Below are 8,077 nucleotides of genomic sequence, written 5' to 3'. Positions count from 1 at the left end.
CTCCATAATCGAGAAACATCTCCTTAGTCCTCACTAAGGATATTCTTGACCGTTATTCAGTGATCTACTCCTAGATCAAAATTATACTCCCTTGTCAAACTCAGAGCAAGTTATACAATAGGTCTGGTACACAACATAGCATACTTTATAGAACCTATGACTGAGGCATAGGGAATGACTTTCATTCTCTTTCTATTTTCTGCCGTTGTCGGGATTTGAGTCTTATTCAATTTCACATCTTTGCAACACAGGCAAGAACTCTTTCTTTGACTGTTCCATTTTGAACTACTTCAAAATCTTGTCAAGGTATGTACTCATTGAAAATCTTATCAAACGTCTTGATCTATCTCAATAGATCTTGATGCTTAATATGTAAGTAGCTTTACTGAGGTCTTTGTTTTGAAGAACTCCTTTCAAACACTCCTTTATGCTTCCCGGAAAATTCTACATTATTTCTGATCAACAATATGTCATTCACATATACTTATCAGAAAGGTTGTAGTGCTCTTACTCACTTTCCTGTAAATACAGGCTTCACCGCAAGTCTGTATAAAATTATATGCTTTGATCAACTCATCAAAGCGTATATTCCAACTCCGAGATGCTTGCACCAGTCCATAAATGGATCGCTGGAGCTTGTACATTTTGTTAGCACCTTTAGGTTTGACAAAACTTTCTGTTTGCATCATATACAACTCTTCTTTAATAAATCCATTAAAGAATGCAATTTTGACATCCATTTGCCATATTTCATAAAATGTGGCAATTGCTAACGTGATTCAGACAGACTTAAGCATCGATACAAGTGAGAAAATCTCATCGTATTCAACATCTTGAACTTGTCAAAAAACTTTTTGCGACAAGTCGCGCTTTGTAGACAGTAACATTACCATCAACGTCAGTATTCTTCTTGAAGATCCATTTATTCTCGATGGCTTGCCGATCATCGGGCAAGTCAACCAAAGTCCATACTTTATTCTCATACATGGATCCCATCTTAGATTTCATGGCCTCAAGCCATTTCGCGGAATCTGGGCTCATTGCTTCCTCATAGTTCGTAGGTTCATTATGGTCAAGTAATATGACCTCCAGAACAGGATTACCATACCGCTCTGGTGCAGACCATACTCTGGTTGACCTACGAGATTCGGTAGTAACTTGATCTGAAGTTTCATGATCATCATCATTAGCTTCCTCACTAATTGGTGTAGAAATCATTAGAACTGATTTCTGTGATAAACTACTTTCCAATTTGGGAGAAGGTACAATTACCTTATCAAGCTCTACTTTCCTCCCACTCACTTCTTTCGAGAGAAACTCCTACTCTAGAAAGGATCAATCTTAGCAACGAATAACTTGACTTCGGATCTGTGATAGAAGATGTACCCAATAGTTTTCTTTGGGTATTCTATGAAGACGCACTTCTCCGATTTGGGTTCGAGCTTATCAGGTTGAAACTTTTTCACATAAGCATCGCAACCCAAACTTTAAGAAACGACAACTTTGGTTTCTTGCCAAACCACAGTTCATAAGGCGTCGTCTCAACGGATTTTGATGGTGCCCTATTTAAAGTGAATGCAGCTGTCTCTAATGCATAACCCCAAAACGATAGTGATAAATCGGTAAGATACATCATAGATCGCAGGGAGGCGCGCCCTACCCCTGGGCGCGCCCGCATCCTCGTGGTCCCCTCGTGGCTCCCTTAACCGACCTCTTTTGCCTATATATGTCCATATACCCTAAAAACATCGAGGAGCACAATAGATCGGGAGTTCCACCGCCGCAAGCCTCTGTAGCCACCAAAAACCTCTCGGGAGCCCGTTCCGGCACCCTGCCAGAGGGGGAATCCATCACCGGTGGCCATCTTCATCATCCCGGTGCTCTCCATGACGAGGAGGGAGTAGTTCACCCTCGGGGCTGAGGGTATGTACCAGTAGCTATGTGTTAAATCTCTCTATCTCTCGTGTTCTTGAGGTGGTATGATCTTGATGTATCGCGAACTTTTGCTATTATAGTTGGATCTTATGATGTTTCTCCCCCTCTACTCCCTTGTGATGAATTGAGTTTTCCCCTTGAAGTTGTCTTGTCGGGTTGAGTCTTTAAGGATTTGAGAACACTTGATGTATGTCTTGCTGTGCTTATTTGTGGTGACAATGGTATATTCACGTGATCTACTTGATGTATGTTTTGGTGATCAACTTGCGGGTTCAATGAACTTATGCATAGGGGTTGGCACACGTTTTTGTCTTGACTCTCCGGTAGAAACTTTGTGGCACTCTTTGAAGTACTTTATGTTGGTTGAATAGATGAATCAGAGATTGTGTGATGCATATCGTATAATCATACCCACGGATACTTGAGGTGACATTGGACTATCTAGGTGACATCAGGATTTTGGTTGATTTGTGTCTTAAGGTGTTATTCTAGTATGAACTCTATGATAGATTGAACGGAAAGAATAGCTTTGTGTTATTTTACTACGGACTCTTGAACAGATCAATCAGAAAGGATAACTTTGAAGTGGTTTCGTACCCTACCATAATCTCTTTATTTGTTCTCTGCTATTAGTGACTTTGGAGTGACTCTTTGTTGCATGTTGAGGGATAATTATATGATCCAGTTATGTTATTATTGTCGAGAGAATTTGCACTAGTGAAAGTATGAACCCTAGGCCTTGTTTCGAAGCATTGCAATACCTTTTGTGCTCATTTTTATTATTAGTTACCTTGCTGTTTTTATATTTTCAGATTACGAAAACCTATATCTATCATCCATATTGCACTTATATCACCATCTCTTCGTCGAACTAGTGCAGCTATACAATTTACCATTGTATTGGGTGTGTTGGGGACACAAGAGACTCTTTATTATTTGGTTGCAGGGTTGTTTGAGAGAGACCATCTTCATCCTACGCCTCCCACGGATTGATAAACTTTAGGTCATCCACTTGAGGGAAATTTGCTACTGTCCTACAAACCTCTGCACTTGAAGGCCCAACAACGTCTATAAGAAGAAGGTTGTGTAGTAGACATCACCGGGCCACCCCATATCCGCCCCATATTTAGGCTGGATATTGAGGTGCTGGTCAGTCCGGACGTTTGAGGTCCATTTGAGACGTCCATCTGAGTTGAAAAAACATGACTAGACAGCCTGCCTAGATGTATGAGAATGATTTGAGAGGTCCGTTTGTAGACGCTCTAAGCAGCCTTGTGAGATATCTTTCCCTGAGCTGTTTAACACATGCCCAGCGGTCTGCTCCCTCCTTGGTGCCGCAGTCGAGTTCAAGCCAGCTACTCAGCGTTTCGGTGGGTTGAATACTAAGAATACTAGGCCCGTAAGGGTTCGAATTTTCTGGTTTTTCCGGAATTTTTTTTACCACCCCTGAGAAAATGACGCGTGTTGCTGGGGCTTTCCTTGTCGTTCCTACTTCTTAGCTACCTAGCATCTTGCAGGGATTTTTTTACCACGTCTTTCTTTCTATTGAATGCCCATGAAGGGTCACGTCAGTTTCCTTTCATGTCACGTGAGTTTCTTTTCATGTGTTTTTATTGTACGTGTCCATAGCTGGTTCCTTCATTTGCCACGTTACAATTTTTACATCAGTTTCAGTTTTTTTACTATGGAAGATGGGTCCGGTCGGGACATGTACTTCTCTCTAGAAAACTCCAGTTCAATCTCATGTCCCCTCCACTGCTGTTGCAGATCTATAAATTGTCCTATGTTGTTTGAGCGACACGTTATCTCTGTGTGTGCAGTACATCCTACATCGACCTTCCTTTGTTTTCTCTTTAATATTTGTTTGGTTGCGCGATGCATGCATATGTCTTGGTCCAGTTCACGTGAGCTTTTCTGGTGGTCTTCTAGATTTCCCGCGATTGCTGCATGGGCCATGCATGTCACCACGTTTGCCAGTTTACTGATGGACACGTTGCCTTCTAGGGTTTTCTGGTGGGCTTCATCTTTGTTTTTTCTTTGCTTTTGGCTGCCTATAAGTAATTGGCCTGGTGTTGGTTCACCGTCTCTGCAAGAAATCATCCAAGCCTCTATGCCAACCCAACACTATGCCGCCACTGCCCCCTCTCCTCTATCTCTATACGGGCACGCAGCCTCATCCTCCCCCAACCTGGTCGCCGGCAGCCCCTGCGTCAGGCCCTCCGTTTCCCCCAGCGAGGCCGAGATGGTAGCGCGGCGCGCAGCCCCATCCTCCCCAGCCTGGTCGCCGGCTAGCCCCTAGCGCTAGGCCCTCCGTTTATCGGTGGCGGTGTTGGCGTTGAAGGATGGGGCGACGATGCCATCGGACTCTTGGAAAAGCAACGCGGGCAGAGGAAGAGCACGCGCCCCGGCGTCGGAGGAGGCTTGGCAGGAGATGGTTGTTCTGCTGCAGGTACGTGAACGGGGTGGCTAGGTTGACAAGCTGGCCTCCTCCGGCATCCTCTCTTCGCCCCGCTCCGGCTCCAGCCCCTCGCTTGCCGCCTCCTGCGACGCCGATGTTGAGCTCGCTTGCGAGGTGTTCTATCAATTGACCAAACTAAGCCAAGCCTGAGTACGGACGATGGTCATGCACTTTCCTTCTTCAAGTACTCCTCCTCCTCGGCGTTCTCCTCCGCAGGCGTGTTTCGCCCCAGCCAGGAGTTCGTCGAGCGCGGCCTCCCCCAACGGGGAGTTCTACATCTGACAGTGGCGCGTCAGCGTGCCGCACGGCGCTGGGATGTACTTGTGGACGGACGGGTGGATGTACGAGGGGGAGTGGTGGCACGGGCTGGGGCAAGTTCTCCTGGCCGTCGGGCCGGGAGTCACCTTAGAGGGCGAGTTCAAGGACGGCTTCATGGATGGCGACGACACCTACACCGCCGCCGCCGGGGACAGGTACAAGGGCTCCTGGTCCATGAACCTTAAGCACGACAACGGCAGGAAGAGCTACGTCAACGGCGTCCAGTAAGACGGTGAGTGGCACTCCGGGCTGCAAGACGGCGCCGGCCGCTACATCTTGTGCTCAGCCCTGCAGGCTGCAACACAGAGAATTCTCTTGTGTATTCAGTTCGGTTAGGTTCAGTTAAGTTGAGTTGAGTGGAGGCATGCAGCTGTTGTCGGCAGGCCTTGTTCTTCTGGTTCTCATCCCACGCCTTCACCGTCGACAGCTTCCGATTCATCTCCACCTTCACAAGCACCACGTCTGTACGCGAGTTCATTCATTTCGTGTGTTTTTGCATTCATACCAAACAAATTAAAACTGAAAACCTGCAAACCAAATTCACCGAAACTTGAAGCAGAGGATGGACTACATGATGTACGTAGCTCTGTCAGTTTCTGAACCCGGAGCTGTTGTTGGCGCTGGGGCTCCATCAGCAGCAGCAAGACGGATCGATCGATTAGAGTTAGCAACTTAGCATAGCACCAAACTGATGCCGGAGTGATATATCCATGTTTGAATGTTTGTAAACACTGCCACTACCGTTCCAGAGTCACCCTGGTGGACGACGCGCGTAGGAGCGTGAGGACGGCGGGGAGAGCGGGGCGCTTCTGCCGCCGTCGTCCCTAGCGCCGCACATCGCCAAGTGGGTGTCCCCGCGGCAGGCCAAGCAACAGGAGGAGACCATCGTAATTGACGCAAGCACTAGGAGCTCCTGCTCATCTTGCAGCTCGGGATCAGGTGGGTTGCTTCGGTCATCTCCCTTCGTCAGCGAGTCTGAATTACGATGTGTTCAAGGAATATGGTCAAGACTAAAATATTTGCATTTGCTTTCAGTACCTTTGCTCCACGCAGAGTTATAGGAATATAGTAAAGACTAAAATATGTGTTCATCTGGAAGCCTATATAGACGCTAAACAATATTTTAGTGTGTCATCACCTGCATAGACTTTTCTCCCGTAATAGTGTGCTTCCAGTTTGATGGTTCATGGACGGTCAGATGGTTGCAGCGTACCACCTGCTTCGCTGGATCGACTTGAATAGATTGACTGTTGATGATATGTCTTTTAGGACTAACAACAGTGGTTTGATTCAGATGTAAATCTCACTATCGCTACATCAGGGTCAATATCTTAGGTCTAAGAAGAGAAGCAAAGCTTCGTACTTCCATTACCCACTATCACTATATAAAGTAGATCACTTATGCATGTATCAATTAGATTATCTTTTTTTTCTGGTATGAACTACTTTACCACGAATTGAGTCTTGGAACAACTTACGAAATATTAAAAAAAACTAAATAGCTTATCAATTCTTTTGGCGCGGCGTGCCGCCGCGGACTATTCGCTAGTTTTAGTGATTCCTGCAATGTTCAGAAGCTCACCAATAGAACGAACATGCATGTACTACTATGTTATGGGCTTCTGTCCTTTGACTGATCAGCAGTGTTTCTATTCCAGCAACTGCACCAAAATGCTCAACTTTTTGCTCTTCCGGCCAACTTTTGCACTAGCTAGCTCAACTCTTTTGCTCTTCTGGCCAACTTTTGTGTCGATCTGTCGTATTCTCTCTCCTGGCATGTACCCCTGGAGTTTTGGCACCGGGCTAGGCTCAACGAACGCCATCGCCCATCAACATGCACGGCAAAACGACATACGTATAGTACAAGCATATACTCTCTCTGTTCCTAAATATAGTTTCTTTTTAGATTTCAATACAAACCAAATACGGATATATATAGACATATTTTACAGTGTAGATTCACTCAGTTTGTTTCGTATGTAGTTCGTATTGGAATCTCTAAAAAGACTTACATTTATGAACGAAGGGAGTAGTATACCTTGTCACGTTATGATATCAACGTACACATTGTCACTCGTCGGGTTTGGACGAAGATCTTCAGTTGGCTTGGGCTACATATCAGCGTTTCATATTGGCGGCTTGCGACCTCGGTGAAGGAGTGGTGGATCGATAGGGCTAACATCAGGGGCGAGGATAGGAAAGCCATCTCCTCCCTCATGTTGCCAGTGTCTTGGAAATTTGGAATGAGTGTAACGCCAGGGTCTTCCGCAACCTCAGCGCCCCGACGACATTGATTGTGACTAAGATCAAAGAGGATGCCTGTCTTTGGGCTTCGGCAGGGGCTACACACTTGAGTATTGTAATGCCGCAAGAGTATAGTAGTAGTTGTTGTTGTTTTCTCTAAACCGCTATGCGGGGCTATGTTAAATCTGCTTCTGAATCAATGAAAATAACAAGTCTTTTGCCTTGTTTCAAAAATATAAATTAACCATGTGTGATTTTGCGATCTAAATACCCATCAGCAAATGCACCTGATAAAAAGTTTGACTTTAGACAAATATTATGCATGTAGTAAAAAAGGAAGAGAGTATAAAGAAATACTATTATTTTATCAACAGATGGCTCACCTGGCCCTCTCACAAAGCTTCTTAAAGCATGTGCTACATATATCTCTTAATAGTATATAACTCTATCGCTTCTCTTCTCTCTTTCTTCTCATCTATCTTTTTCAACTCAGTAAAAATTTAACACTTAAACCCTTATAAACCGCTTAAATAACCTTATTGTACTTGTTGTAAAAAGAGCTAACTAAAAAACTCAATCAAAATAAATGGTGAGTGGTGAAGCAAGTTTCATAGTTTGCAGAGTACCCAATTAGCGCACTTGTTTATCTAAATAAATCACTCTTGTTGACACATTATTCTACATTAACGCATCGCATGCATGTGTATCGCATTGTCAAAAAATAAACATGGTTAGTTACCTGCATTGGTTGTTGGATAATCAGGCAATTTCATGATTAGTTCAAGAATGTAAATTATGATTAAAGCAACAATTAGCATGTATATGTCGAACATACTAGATGCACTAAAAAACATGATCAACAACATTGCGCATGTAACAACAACCATACCTAGAGACTGGATCATACTACAACACACATACTGATCCTTTGTAGATGAAGTAGTGGTGGCAGCCGCGGAGGCAATGTTGTTGATGATGGTGTTAGTGAAGACCGGTCGAACCAGACAATGGTGGAGGCGACGTCACTTGACTTGGAAGAAGGAAGATGCCCCATGGTGATGAACGTGAGCAGTCGCATGTAGTGCTTTCCAAAAACCTAATCCACCGTCTCTCGGTGCAGGA

This window comes from Triticum dicoccoides, chromosome 5B (assembly GCF_002162155.2).
Source record: "Triticum dicoccoides isolate Atlit2015 ecotype Zavitan chromosome 5B, WEW_v2.0, whole genome shotgun sequence".
NCBI lineage: Eukaryota > Viridiplantae > Streptophyta > Magnoliopsida > Poales > Poaceae > Triticum > Triticum dicoccoides.
Note: the sequence above shows the minus strand (reverse complement) of the source record.